Here is a 16,236-nt window from a genome sequence, read left to right as displayed (position 1 = left end):
CATGGACTCTTGACAAGGCCCTGTTGGACAGAACTACTAAAATACAGAGAATGCTCAAGTTATTATAGACCAGTTTCTTGGAAATAGGTCCAGGCAATGGCATCTGAAACACTATTAACCAAGGTCTTCTACAATCCAGTTGCTGATCCAGTCTAGGAGTCAATGGGCCCAATTCAAATCACTTTTTTCTCCCCAGTTCTCTCCTAGGTGTTATTTTTACATCTTATCAATAAAAAGCTACCAGAAAACAAAAAAATACTCAAAATCATTTTGACAGTACTTTTTCACCTACCTTTTTGGTACTTTTCAATTGAAGTGCTGAAAAGTTATTTATAACATAAGTTGAAAAATTATCCGCTAGGAGAAAACTTAGGAGAAAAAAGTGAATTGGATTGTGCCCGATGTGTCTGGTTAGTTGTTTGCCAATTGAGATGGAGGTTGCCCAGAGACTGGACTTTTATTCACTTTACCTTAGAAGTTATCACATTTTTGTAATGGTGCAGAACATGGAATTTAGTGACTGGCTAAATAACTGTAGGAAGAGCAAGTTTTTGGTTGCACCTTTTTTAAATTAATGCAGAGAACGTTTTGGCACAGTTATATGCATCTACTGAATACAAGTCTCTATTACTGTATACGTTGGGCCTGACTTACTAAAAGGGCTGGGGAGTTGGTACAAAAATCATCTGACTCTGACTCCTCAGTTTGTGAAACCACCGACTCCGACTCCAGGTACCCAAAATTGCTCTGACATCTAATGTTTACAAAGGCTATGGATTTGGTTCACAAATCATCCGACTCCGATTCTGACTCCGACTCCTCAGTTTATTGAAACAACAGACTCCGACCCCAGGTACCCAAAATTACTCCGACTCCTCGACTCCAACTCCACTGCCCTGCTTACTAAATTTATCCAAGAGTGCATAGCATCAAGGAACACAAGCGATTCAGTGGACATTAATTTACAGCACTACAGGCCAAAATTGGTCTCATGTTAACAAATAAACACAGTTGACAACAATTTTCCAGCAACAAAATAACACAAATACAAATAACTAGTTCCAAGTATCCATACAGAGGCAGTAACAGCATAAACCCATTTTAGTCAAAAATATCTTTCAATATGTACCTTATTCCAAAGTCTTACATCAACAGTGGACAGGGTACTGCACTATATGAACAAGATCTAAAATACCTCAAGAAGGAAATCTGTCTCTCAAACGTAAATAAACCCTCAAACACTCATCTGCTAAAACTAGAAACAAACAGGACCTTAAACACATGGCTGATCACATGGAATGAGGTTGGCCTGAGATAAACAGAGGACCATGATCATATGAAATGGGGTGGGCCGTAACAGGGGAGAGAGGACCATAATTACATGGAATGGGGTGGGGTGGGACAATCAGAGGACCACAATTACATGGAATGGGTTGGGCTGGAACAGAGGACCATGATAATATGAAATGGGATGGGCCAGAACAGAGGACCATAATTACATGGAATGGGGTGGGCTGGGACAAACAGAGGACCATAATTACATGGAATGGACTGGGCCAGAAAAAACAGAGCACCATAATTACATGGAATGGGGTGGGACGGGACATGTAGACAACCATAATTACATGGAATGGGCTGGGCCAAGACAAACAGAGGACCATCATTACATGGAATGGGGTGGGCCAGGACAAACAGAGGACCATCATAACATGGAATGGGGTGGGCCGGGACAAACAGAGGACCATCATAACATGGAATGGGGTGGGCCGGGACAAACAGAGGACCATAATGACATGGAATGTGCTGGGTCGGAAAGAGGTCCATGAACACATGGAATGGAGAGGGCCGAAAAAAACAGAGCACCATAATTACATGGAATGGGCTGGGCCAGGACAAACAGAGGACCATAATTACATGGAATGGGGTGGGCCAGGACAGAGGACCATCATAACATGGAATGGGGTGGGCCAGGACAAACAGAGGACCATAATGACATGGAATGTGCTGGGTCGGAAAGAGGTCCATGAACACATGGAATGGGCCTTTAACACAGCACACGTTATAAACTTTTATTCAAAAGACAGCAAGCAATGGGCAGCACTCACAGGCTGCAAGTGAAGTGAAAGCTCCAGAGATATGCCCAGCCCCTTGTGGCTAAATACACACCTTTAATACAAATCAGATGCAAATTATGTGCTAACACTAATCTAAATTCTAGGCTTGGCATATCTCTGGAGCTTTCACTTCACTTGCAGCCTGTGAGCGCTGCCCATTGCTTGCTGTCGTTTGAACAAATGTGTATACCATTTATGGCTAGCTGCACCAGGTAAGGATTATGTTTTTAGACTAGCTAGGGTTCACTGTTGGATATGTTTCACTGTTGAATATGCTTCACTGTTACATTATTTTGAGGTTTTAACCCTTTTTTTTGACAATTTTCACTGTTTGAACATGCTTCACTTTGTGATATGTTTCACTGCTAGATTAATGGTTAGTTTCTCTTCTGTGGGGGCACGTCACCGCCGTAGGAGAGTCTATTAGGGATAATTCGTGCACAACTTATGTTGAAGCTAACTCCCCCCTTTACTGTACCTGTTTTGAATGCAAGGTGTGTAATCTGCCCGCTATTTGAGCTCTGCATACTTGTGCAGGTAGTCAATTCAGGTGCAGCGTCTGTTTGGAAGCGCTGCCATTTCCTTCTGCTGTACACGTTATAAACTGTTGTATAGTCTCAATAACTTTTCAAGTCTCACTTATTTCCTTCACTTCAATTTACTTTAAAGAAACTTGTCAAATTTTAATTAGAATAATAAAAAAAACAATATTAAATAAATAAAAACATGAAGATAAGACATCAGAAAGTGGTATGATTACTTTGCAGATGGTAAAGAACAAAGTTAAAGAGAAGAAAGTCTATTCACCGCCTATACATCCTGCTGACGGGAATACATTATTAATGCAGTTACACTAATACCTGAGTGCTGTTCACGAGAGACAACGCCGTAAAATGGCTTCAGACAAGAGCGGGAGGCACTTTCATCGTGAGGAAGACATGAATTCTACAAAAGCCTGATTAATATTTACTAGCTGAGACGCAGCGGAGGAGGTGATCACAGCACAATCACTCGCACTGCAGTTTCAGGGGAGGTGATCAATTCATAGCATAGCTGTTCCCCAGGTGCTGTGTGATGTCACCTCTAGGGGGCAGCACCATCCCTGATGAGCAATTAACAGGGATGATTGCTTGGTGAGTGTGCTTTTAATTCAGTGAAGATAACACTAGAACAAACCTTATCTTTACTCGACACTTCTGACCATCCCTACTCGGGAATCGCCACTGCCCCCAGTGTATAAATGTGACCCCCATGTGTGCATTTATACCTGTCTTGTTTGCCCACCGCACAGTGCCCATCCATCTTCCAGTTCTTCCTCTTTTATTTGTGCCCCACACACCGCCGGCATTTAGCACGTGGCACGTGCGACGTCACACACGCTCCACGCGCTATACGCTTTTGACGTGTACGGCACAAATGAAGGAGAAAGAACCAGATGGGATGGGCACTGCATGGTGGGGGACACAGGTAATGTATGAATGCACATGGGGGTTTCACATTTATACACTAGGGGAAACCAGCACTGGGGGTTTTGTGGCATTTGTTGTTAGTCTCGGTAGAGGTCACCGGTACTGCCGCACACCCGATCGATCACGATGGCCCGATGTCTTGCAGCATGCCTGAACAATACATGTGACTACCTTCGGCCCAAAATTGGTCACATTGCTGATCGGGCATGCACTTGCGCCACTAATTTTCATCCAGTTCGTTAACGATTATCAAAGCAAATGATCGGTTGGCTGCCAAGTCGAGAGATGTACGGCCTCCTTTACCTTAACCCCCTGCCCAAAATCTATCAATACATGCAACACCTTCACCGCTACCGCCTCTGATGTCCTGCGCCCAAAATGATCACAATAGCAGCGTCGACACTTACATTTACTGGCAGTGTCCATTTTACCAGGCAACCGATGGCACCCAAATAACCTGCTTCGTGGAAAAAGTGACAGTTGGATGAATCCTGTGTTATTAACCTGTTAGTAGCCAATTTATTTAGAGGCTTGCAAGTGCTCCAGGCCAATTTATTTTAGTACTTTTTCATTCCTTGTTACATTTCCCTGCTTCTGATTAGTACTGCTGTGATGTGCATTTATGACCACTTCCCACTAGGGGGCAGCGTGAGACAATAAAAGAGGACTTCTGCTTTCAGTTTCTATATTTTCTGCTAGTAGAGAGACATCAAAGCATTCCAAGAATTTACAGCACAACAAGTTCTGCTGACTGAGGTCAAAAGCAGAGCAGTTATCTCAAACAAGATAACTCTAGTGAAGCTGCTAATGAGTTAATAGAATTTATTCACACTTGGCATCCCGCACGTATAATGCAAAAATCAGACCTGCGTGATTTTTCCAAATAGAAGCCTTTGGTGGAAACACTTTTGCTTGGGACCCCAACCAGACCACAAGTCATCATCAGAGCGGATACTGCACTTACCAATGGCCAGCGCTTGGCCATTGGCAACCCGTCTCAATCTGAACCAAACCTTATTCTAGGCAAAGCTAGAATTTGGCTTCAGCAAAATGAGAATTTAAAGGACCTCTTTCACGAAAATCTTAAAATTTTAAATACATGTAAACATATACAAATAAGAAGTACTTTTCTTCCAAAGTAAAATGAGCCATAAATTACTTCTCTCCTATGTTGCTGTCACTTACAGTAGGTAGTAGAAATCTGACATTACGAACAGATTTTAGACTAGCCCATTTTCTTATAGGGAGGTTCTCAGGATTTTCTTTATTTTTAAAAGCACTTAGTGAATGGCAATTGCTCCGTCCAACTGCCAAAAAAGTGTGCAGTGAGAAAGGAGGCTGGCCAGCATCATTGTATAAATCTTTTTCAGTAAATGTCTTTATAAAGAATAAAGGCCATGCTGAGAATCACCTATGCGGGGATGGACTGGCCCAAAATCTGTTGGTAATGCAGGGTTGCCAACTCATCCCTTTAAATACTGACACTTATGAATTATACATGTCTTGTGGCTAGTTAGAGGCAGTTTAGGCACTGATTATGTGTGAGAAGCCCCAGAACCTGTATAACTTAGATGTGTCAGTATTTAAAGGGATGAGTTGGCAACACTGTGGTAATGTCAGATTTCTAATACTTACAGCAACATAGGAGAGAAGTAATTTATGGCTCATTTTACTCTGGGAGAAAAGAACTTCTTAATTGTGTGTGTTTTAAATTTTAAGATTTTCGTGACAGTTCTTCTTTAAAGGGTACCAAAATTATAAAATAAAGTTTGCTTTAAACCTGATAAATTGCCAATATATATTAAATCACACATAATAAAGTGTAATTTTCTCACCAATAAGGGCCGTATTCCACATATGGTCTTGAAATCCCTGCCCTTGTCTGAATTTGGAATTTTTTCTTTCCTACAGATAGGTGCAAAGGATGCTTGGGGATTGAGGTCATAACTCCACCCCCTATGTCCTGCTCCCAGCCCACACCCACTGTGAAAGGAGATATAATCTAATCCAGGTAGACAGAAAAGACATCTGAAATGAAAATTATAGCAAAGAGACAAGATAAGAGAGGCTGCAGATGTTCTACTGTGTCTTCTCTCTCCTACACACTATGAAAAGAGATATAATTTGATCCAGGCAGGAAGAGAGCAGAGGTGGGAGGGGCAAGGGAGGCCACCAGGCAGGAGGGGAGGTCACAATACTGAGGGTGTACTTGCAAGGCATCAGCATGAGGAGAAAGAAGGTGGTGCTACTACAGATATAAATGTGAGTCTGTTCTATCCACTACGATGTACCAGGTGTAAATTTTATATGCTCATCTAACTGTACACAGTGCATAGACTGCATACATGTATTGCCATTTAAATAGTTTTTTTTTAGCTGGAGGTAGTCTTTAACTTTGACTTTGTCTTTTTTATTAGGGAACATTGCTGATGCACACCCCCCCCCCCGTCCTCACGTCGCTCAGTCGGACAAGGTGAATGATGATGTATTCTTCGCCAGAATGAATGCAAATATTGTGCTGAACAGAACAAGCTTCATGCGACAAAAGGAGGGAAGAGAGCGCGAATAAATGCATTTTACATGACTGTGATTTTCCCTAAAAGCCTGAAACACTGGCTGTATGCATTCACGGGGAACGTGCTATACAGCTTGTCTTCCGCTCTCCTATTCCACAATAGATCACCTTGTACGCACTCCGTAGAGCGAAGGTTCTTATTATTTCTTTCTGGAGGATGTTGACTGCAGCACACTAATAAAAAAAAACTTTTTCAGATACCCGAGGTCATGCTGTTTGCTTGATGATTCGTTTGGGAAAATGACAAGTTCTGGATGCAAGAGCGGGTGCATATTAAAGTGATCCCAAAGTCAACCCCAAAAAAATAAGTTTTACTCACCTGGGGCTTCCAATAGCCCCCTGCAGCTGTCTGGTGCCCTCGCTGTGTCCCTCCGATCCTCCTGTCCCCGCCGGCAGCCACTTCCGGTTTCGCCGTCAGGAGCCGACAGGCTGGGAACTCTTCGCGTTCCCAGCCACAATAGCGCCCTCTATGCTGCTATATAGCAGCATAGAGGGCGCTATTGTGGCTGGGAACGCGAAGAATCACTCGCGTTCCCAGCCTGTCGGCTCCTGATGGGGAAAACGGAAGTGGCTGCTGGCGGGGACAGGAGGATCGGAGGGACACGGCGAGGGCACCGGACAGCTGCAGGGGGCTATTGGAAGCCCCAGGTGAGTAAAACTAATTTTTTTTGGTTGACTTAAGGTTCACTTTAAAGAGAATCTGTACTCTAATATTCTTACAATAAAAAGCATACCATTCTATTCCTTATGTTCCCCTGTGCCCCTCCGTGCTGTTTCTGACACTCCCTGCTGCAATCCTGGTTTGTAATTAACAGTTTTAGGCAGTGTTTACAAACAAAAGACTGGCTTCTAACCAGAGTATCATAGGCTGAGAACAGCTTACTGTGTGACTCATGCAGAGCTTGGAGGGGTGTGTAAAGCTTCTGCCAATGACAAGCAGTGCAGCACATGCCACACATTCCAGCCTCAGCCCGACAGACACGACAGAGGAAAGGAGATAAGATTTATTACAGAGACAGTGCAACCAGAAAAGGTTGCAGTAAGACAGAGCACATTAGAACAGGTGTAGGAACTTATAGGATAGAAGAAATAAGGCTCAAAATTTTGTTACAGAGTCTCTTTAAGGGATCTGTAGGCAGCCTATCAGGTGATCAGTCATTCCAATTAACTTTAATCGGTTAGGGATGCCTAACTAACATGTGTAGAAGAAGAGCTCTCCTGTCTGATACTTTGTCCTCAGCAACCCACAGTGGTGTTTGTACTGCCCAGAAATGTAAGTAGCACACCACCGCCAGCATCAACAGCATCTCTCCATCTCCCTTATGGAGATACGTAGATTGCTCCCACCTTACTTTTGGTCATAAGAACTAAGTAATGCCACTATTGTCTCCTATGAGGCTCCATTTCCTTTTCCTGTAATGTCTGCAGCATGGACCCCTTGGCCAAGGAATGGTAACATGGCCTTCTGGCTCAAGTATGGTGTCATGGCCTCTTAGCTAAAATACGATGACAAGGCCCCATAGCTACAGTACGGTGATAGAGCCTCCTTGATACAGTATGGTCACATGGCATCCTCACTACAATACAATGACACAGCCTCCTAACTGCAGTATGAGGACATGGACCTTTCAGTGATATGGAGTCCTTGGTGAGATGGTCTCCTGGCTGCAGTATGGGACACAACCTTCTGATAGCAGTATGGGGACACAACCTCCTGACTGCAGTATGAGGACACGGACCTCTTGGTGATATGGAGTCCTCGGTGAGATGGTCTCCTGGCTGCAGTATGGGACACAACCTCCTGACTGCAGTATGGGGACACAAACTCCGGAATGGAGTATGGTGACACGGACTTCTTGGTCACATGGAGTCCATGGTGAGATGGTCTCCTGACTGCATTATGGGGACACAAACTTTGAACTGCCATATCGGAACACAACCTCATGACTGCAATATAGGGACACAGCCTCCTGATTGTAGTATGGGGACACGGACTTCTTAGTAACATAGAGTCCTTGGTGAGATCAGAATCAGAATCAAGTTTATTTCGCCAAGCAAGAACTAAGTAATGCCACTATTGTCTCCTATGAGGCTCCATTTCCTTTTCCTGTAATGTCTGCAGCATGGGCCCCTTGGCCAAGGAATGGTAACATGGCCTTCTGGCTCCAGTATGGTGTCATGGCCTTTAGCTAAAATACGATGACAAAGCCCCTTACTGCAATATGGGGACACAAACTCTGAACTGCAATATCGGGACACGACCTCCTGATTGCAATATGGTGACACAGCCTCCTGACTGCAGTATGAGGACACTGACTTCTTAGTGACATGAAGTCCTCGGTGAGATGGTCTCCTGACTGCAATATGGGGACACGGCCTCCTGACTGCAGTATGAGGACACTGACTTCTTAGTGACATGAAGTCCTCAGTGAGATGGTCTCCTGACTGCAATATGGGGACACAGCCTCCTGACTGCAGTATGAGGACACTGACTTCTTAGTCACATGATGTCCTCAGTGAGATAGTCTCCTGACTGCAATATGGGGACACAGCCTCCTGACTGCAGTATGAGGACACTGACTTCTTAGTGACATGAAGTCCTCAGTGAGATGGTCTCCTGACTGCAATATGGGGACACGGCCTCCTGACTGCAGTATGAGGACACTGACTTCTTAGTGACATGAAGTCCTCGGTGAGATGGTCTCCTGACTGCAATATGGTGACACGGCCTTCTGACTGCAGTATGAGGACACTGACTTCTTAGTGACATGAAGTCCTCAGTGAGATGGTCTCCTGACTGCAATATGGGGACACAGCCTCCTGACTGCAATATGGGGACACAGCCTCCTGGCTGCAGTATGGGGGCACAGACATCTTAGTAACATCATGGATTCCTCGTGAGATGGTCTCGTGGATGCAGTATGGGACACCACCTTCTGACAGCAGTATGGGGACACAACTTCTTGACAGCAGAATGAGGACACACCCTCTCTACATGTGGGGAACTGGCCTCTGTCCTCTCTGCAGTATAGGGAAATTGCCTCTTGGTGTCAGTATAGTGGAAAAGTACTTACATACAAAATGCAGTTTAAAAATTCTCCCTTAAACTCTATAATCCCCCATCCCATCTTGACCCCAGGCATTGTTTCTGCCTCCATCCCCACCTACAGGCACTTGGGCTGAATGATTTAGAAATACAGGACTTTGTTTCTTTACATTGAGAACCTCTGCTCCATCCAGGCTGCTGTGTCTTTTTTGCACCATAGAGGGTCAGTAAGTTGCTGATTTTTTTCTAATTTGCAAGCAAATGAATTGCTTCAAACCTGGAACTGGTCTAATCCAAATTGGCAGGAAGATCGTTGGATTGGCCCGATTATAAGCCAAACACATTTACATTTTCATGCAAGTCACAAAAAATTAGCAACTCATTAATCATCTCTTCTTTGTGTCAGAAATGGAAATAAATAGAGGCGTGTAAAAATAGCGATCAGTTATTTGGGTGCCGGATATAGTCATTATTGGTATATCATGATTGAAATAAGGAATGGCCTTACCACTCAAGGTTTATCTGGTAAAATGGGTGCGAGGAAATACTGATAGTAAAAAGTTGGTAATTTTACCAATGTTCCACTATCTCCCACTGTAACCTACCGTAATTGTCACACTTACTCTCCCCTATCTACACCTAACACTAACAACTAACAACCCCACCTACTCCTTACATTAACCTCCCACTATGACCTCCTGACACTGACCCCCCCATCCACCTACTCCTAACATTGACCTCTCCCATTATATGCCAATCACTAAACCTCCTTCCCTACCCAAATACAATGGCTGTAATTTACCCAAGTGTCTGTAAATTTAAGTGTCAACAAGGCTTAACCTCCCTGGCGTTCTGATTTATGGCGGCGCACAGCCGCGGTAGGGTTTTTTTGTTATGATCACGTCTGCAGCATGTACTGCTGGCTGCAGTTTTACTGAAGACAAGCAGTTTTTGATGTCATTACATACATTTGCTTGCATAGTTTGGGTTGCACTCAAACTAGTTGCTGATTCCATCTGCAGTGGCTCTGCAGTTCTGGCCAGCTCAGGATTGAATAATTGCCATTCACCTGTGTGGGAATCTGCATTTCTGCTACCATTGGATGACCTCAGTATAAAGGACTGCTTCCTGCAGTGCTCCCTGGGCTATCATAGTTTCAGATCAGTCTGTTACTCTGTCTGGGCCCCCCTCGCTCCTAGATCTCGTGTGGACTGCACTGACTCCTGCAAAGGGGTCAGTGAGTCCTTCTAAGTCCTGTTCTGTTTATTCAGTAATTGTTACTTGCTACTCTTGCATCATATATTGGTTCATTGCCAATATATACGCATACTAGCGCGTTTGTTATTTTCCTTGTATTCGTGTTACATTAATACATCAGTGTCGCTGATATATACGTACTCGAACTGTTTATATCCTGTGTTCAGTCAGTCAGGTTCTAGCACGTTTTGGTAGGTTGCGCGTATCGTGATCACCCGTGCTTAGCTAGTTTAGTCTTGTTCCTTGTCCTGCTCCAGTTCTTAGTTAGTGTTCCTTGCTTATGTCATATATGGGTTTATCGCCGATATATACATATGTCAGTTAGTCGTTTGTAGCTGTAATCATTATACGCTAGGAAATCATACCTATTGTATATTTGTGTGTATTACGTCTGCCTTCTTTGACCCTATTTCCCGACTATTCTGTCCTGTCCTTGTGAGGCGCGCCACCGCTGCAATCGCATTGGCTGCCTCATTCCAGTCTGTCTTGTTATGGACGCTTGCTGTCACTTAAGCAGTGACTAGTTAAGCAAGCGTTCATTCTGTTACCTGTCCTGATCTTCTGAGTTCTGGTTTATGCGCTCAGCGCTACCTTGCACTGAGCCACTATAGTGGAAGGATTGTTTGTGGCTGTTCGGATCTACGCCTGCTCTGTGCGCCACATCTCCTGTTGGAGTCAGTCCTCTCCTCCACTAAACTGGGGATATCCTGGTTCCTTGTGCTAGCGTGTGTACCTCCTTCACGTCAGGATATACACCACGTGCTGATTGTGGAGAATATGCCACCAAGCGTAACATTTTTAAAGCTATTTTTTTTAACATGTAGCTAGCCTAGCACTAGCTACATGATTCCCCCCTCCTTGCCGAATCCCTCCCACCCCTCCGATCACCGCCGGCGCAAATACCCAACAGGAAATCCCCTTCTAAACAGGATTTCCTGTATGGGCTTCCCCCGTCGCCATGGCGACAATCGCGATGACGTCATTGACGTCGTGACATCAGGGGGAGTCCCTATCCACCCCATAGCGCAGCCTGTCGGTGATTATCGCCAGGCTGCGCAAGGGGTCTGGGGGGGCTTCTTTTGCGATGGGTAGCAGCGGATCGGCGGCGAGAGGCAGCGATCGCAACAAACATTGCAAGCTGCGTGTTTGAAAAAAAATGTGTGCAAATAGGGCCACCAGGGCCGGAGCAGTGCACTGCGGCGTTACTGGACGAGCTGAGCTCGTCCGTAACACCCAGGAGATTAAAGGGCCATTTTTTGGGGTGAGAGGAAGTATTGTTGTTAGGCATTCAAGAAGGAAATTTTTATCTTGCAAGAACGAAAGGGGGTTGTAGGAGGGATTGAGGATACCCGAATACTGATGCTTGATCTTCTCTACTTGAATTCAAACATGCATCAGGGTTTTACAGATTTATACAAAAGTGTCTCACATTTGCTAATGGTTATTGCCACGTGATTTTAGTGAAAGTGGATGTCCAAACGGGGAGGAAAGTCCACCGCTACCTCCCATTTTCAAACTGTTTTTAGTACATTGTAATCTTTCTGGCACCTCCGTTTTTCCCTTTATCAATTGCAAATTGTCTACCCCTGGTGGAGGGGTGTTACCCCCTAAATTCTGACCCACAGAGAGCGACTTCTAGACCTGAGTGGGGTCGGATCTAATCTCCCCACCTGCCGATACAGTGGTTGCCTTTGAGATAACCCGTCTTTGTGAGTATACTTTTACACTAAATTTGTTTCGTCCAATTGGAGTTTAACACACTACACTATTGGGCTCTCAATTTGTCTTTTGTTTCTACAACCCTTATTTGATTGCAGCTTTACAGATTTGAGATTTCCTCTCCTGGGATGAGAGGTTGAAGCCCCAATGACAAATGCATTTTCAATGTACAGCAAAGTCCCTTTTATCCAGAAATCAGTCAACTGGAAGTCTAAACTAACCGGCATGTCTGAGGGGATAACAGGGACCTTTTTGGGTATTTTTTTGGGGGGGAATGGGGGTGGGAGGGGCACAGAATACTTACCGAGCCTCCAGGGACATCCTGTAGCTCCTAGTGGGCTCCTAGCAGCTTCCAGCGTCTGTGAACTGATGTGGGGGAAGCCGGAAGGCCGCTAGGAGCTACTGGAGGCTCAGTGGAGGCTTGGTGAGTATTTTCTCTTGCACCTTGGTGAGGTTTGTGTTTTTTTGGCCGGTTGCTCAGGCAGAAGCCAAGCACATGTATCCGGCATCAGGCAATCCCCGCCGGTGCCGGACACCAGGGGCTATGCTGCATTATTGATCAGTGGGCCTTTGGAGTTAATTGACATCATTTTGTTATAAATCACCTATCCTCTTTTATAGAAGTGAGACGGGTAAGAGTTACAAGTGAAAGACACATGTATAAATGAACAGAGAAGAAGAGCAAACATTTTCATGATGCGATGTCTTCTATAAATAGAATATAGATTCTACAGATGAAGGCTCTGCCACGATTCGGTGTAAATTGTGACCTCGCCTTCAAGGTCGAGCGGCCTTTTCGAAGCAGCAAAGCCTGTAACACTCGCAGGCATACTTACAGCTTTTCCAATCAGCCATCAGACAAGAGTTTTGTGTGATTATTAATGCTAATTAATTCTCGGAATACCAGGCTGTATCGGCGGCCGTGCCCCCTGCACCCGGCGTTTACTGTATGCCGTGTACACATCGGCACTTTGGCTGGCATTATGATCCGGTGATGATGGTGTGATGGGAGGCTGCAAACCGCAATGCTCATCCTACATTATAGGCAGAGGCATTAGCGGGACTGCAGCTTCCTGTCTGAGTGCCGGGCGGCCGATGCGAGGTGATCAGAGGTGTGCGGAGTCAGGAAGGAATTAAGGACAACCATTTAAACTCTCTTAAGCAAAGAGACCTTTTTGGCACGCGGTCCACGACCCTCATTAGCGCTCAGGTTCAGCCAGCGGGAGTAGTATGGGCAGATGCTTGGAAACACAATTGGATTGCCACTTTTTAAAAAATCACTATACATTTATTTAAGAGCTGCACACGTCTTTCTGAAAGTTAAAAGTTAATTTTCAGTTGTGAAGCTGCCTATTCATGCCTGCTTTGCTGTGCTAGTGATCTGCAGCACAGAACAGGAGCCCATGTTACCCATTTTTCATATCTGCAGTAACTCGGTGACTAGGAGCAGGCTAAAGGTGCATACACACATCAGACTATAGTCTTTGGAAAATGAAAGATCACAGACCAATCTTACCACCTTTCATGTAGTATGAGAGCCATACCTACACAGTCTATTCTATGGAGCTGAACTCCCCATCAGAAAAAAACTCTTTGCAAGATGCTGCACACAAATATGCTGTACACATGCAACAGATCAGTATCTGCAAAAGATCAGTTCCTGCAAATTGCAATGATAGTCTATGAAATCTGCAGATCATCATACACACATGATTTAACTGACATTCATCTGCAGATCAGATCCACCAGGATGGATTTTCAGATCTGCCGATGATTGTCTGATCTGCAGATGAATGTCAGTTAAACAAGGTGTGTATGATGATCTGCAGATCTCATAGACTATGAATGCAATTTGCAGGAACGGATCTTTGGCAGAAACAGATCTTTTGCAGATACTGATCTTTTGTGTCTGTACAGCATCTGTGTGTGCAGCATCTTGCAAAGATTTCTGTCTGATGGGGAGTTTAGCTCCATAGAATAGACTGTGTAGGTGTGGCTCTCATACTACATGAAGGGTGGTAAGATTGGTCTGTGATCTTTCATTTTCCAAAGACTATAGTCTGATGTGTCTATGAGGCTTAAAAATCCTCTCTATCACCAACGGGTGGATTCACAAAGCTTTTCTTGAGAATTATGACAGCCTATCATTCTTCAGCCTCTCCAGGGGACAGCTGAGTGACTGGGCTGTCCCCAGTACAGCGCTGCCGTAGATGGCAGTGCTGTACATTGTGAATAGATGGCAGTTTCCCTGTTTAACAGTCTCCTAGCGGCAATCACCACTGAAAGATTGATGACATAGCAGGGATGGGTGTGCATCTGCGTGCGCGATCCCCTACAATCTCCGCCCCCCAGGACTTCACACCAATTGGTGTGGAGCGTTTGCCAAGAAGTTAAAAATGGCCAGTAGTGATGCAATTTTTTTTTGTGTTATGTGCAAATTGCATGAAATTTAAGTCAATGGAAACACAGAAAAGCCCTATTTATCCACTTCAGCCTATCTGGATGACTATAGTCATCCAGATAGGCACTGTTTACATCTAACTGGAGGTGTAAGCCAGGACATGCATTCAGAGCTGCTGGTTTATAGCACATCCACAGCTATTAACACATTTGTAGCTTCAATAGAGTTATCTCGTTTGAGATAAGTGTGCTGCTTTTGACCTCAGTCAGTAGATCTCGTGGTGCTGGAGATGCTTGGAATGCTTTGTTCTCTCTCTACTAGCAGAAAATATAGAAACTGCAAGCAGAAGTCATCTGTTATTGTCTCACATTGCCCCCTAGTGACCAGTGGCCATAAATACACATTACAGCTGTACTTATTAGAAGCAAGGGATTAAAAAATAAAATATGTAATAAAATAAGTTGGCCTGGAGCTCTTGCAAGCCTCTAAATAAATTGGTTACTAAAGGGCAGAAATAGAAAAGAAAATCAGAAAACAATAAAAGTTGACAGATAATAAAATCCACATGGCCCATTAGCGGCTCGGGTCTGGCCACCTAACCGCTGTACTGCGGGATGATGGCAAATACCAAATTTCTTCTCTCTATTTCTATCTCTGCTAAACTACCATGACAGTAACAAGTCACTGAGGATTCCTCTCTTCGGGCGATTCTGAAGAATCTTCTGTCAGATTTCCTCCTTTGAGTCATTTCACAGCAATTCTGGCTTAAGTGGCATTTGAAATATGAAGGTATTTGTAGGAACAAAAGAGTCACTCAGGATGAGTTAGAAAGGCTGCTTCTTATTAGCGCCTGTTTGAAGGAACCGTGAAAGACGGTGGCAGAGGTATGGGATGTCTCTATCCGGCCTGGAGACTGGAAAGCGTTTGTGCTTCTCATGATAAGCGGATAGACCGACCGGGCTCAAGGCTCAAGACTATTTCTACAAAGTTCCCAAAAAAGTTGTTCTTCTGCGTTAAAGGGCAAGTGCAATCTGAGCTGATCAGTATTGAATGTATTCTCCAGAACTGATTCTGTCTCAATAAAGACATCTCAGGACACACCCATCCCCAGTTTGCTGTCTGTGAACTTCAATGGCCTCAATTCACTAACCGTTACCGCATTCTGAAATGCACAAAAAAAGCTTTACCGATCACTTCGCCAAATGCCAATTCACTAAACCTATTACCACACTATTACTGACTAGTGTGATAAATACCGTACCTTGAGAGGTGGCAAGAAATTGCAATTCACAAAGACTAAAGTATTCGGAAGATCAACACATTCGGTATTTATCTCCAGCTCTGCTCAGCCAGTAGCTCACACCATTCAGGTGTTAAAACGACAGAAGTGGAGGAGCACCCATGCAAAAGGATATGGGGTGTGCCGTAGCTTTAAGACCACTGTACCAATGATCCAAAGATGCAGATCCAGACGAAGCAGGCACCACCTTCAGTAAATAATTAGCTCTTTATTGAAAAAGTCATAAAAAATGACAAGTCATCGATAAAAATGTCTTTAGCGGCTGACAGCCCGCTGTTTCAAGCTCAGTAGCTCTTTTTCAAAGCCAAAAGCCATACAAACAAGTAGAGGAACAACTCCTCCTTAAATAGGAACT

General features: G+C 44.3%; 1 protein-coding gene across 1 annotated transcript in view; it reads right to left on the bottom strand.

Moving 5' to 3' along the window:
* The window catches only part of LOC137526181 (contactin-associated protein-like 5), a 508,827-nt gene that overhangs the window by 413,218 nt on the left and 79,373 nt on the right, over positions 1-16,236 (bottom strand). The window lies entirely within an intron of this gene.

Source organism: Hyperolius riggenbachi, chromosome 7 (assembly GCF_040937935.1).
Source record: "Hyperolius riggenbachi isolate aHypRig1 chromosome 7, aHypRig1.pri, whole genome shotgun sequence".
Lineage (NCBI taxonomy): Eukaryota > Metazoa > Chordata > Amphibia > Anura > Hyperoliidae > Hyperolius > Hyperolius riggenbachi.
Note: the sequence above shows the minus strand (reverse complement) of the source record. Positions and strands in the feature narration are given on the sequence as shown.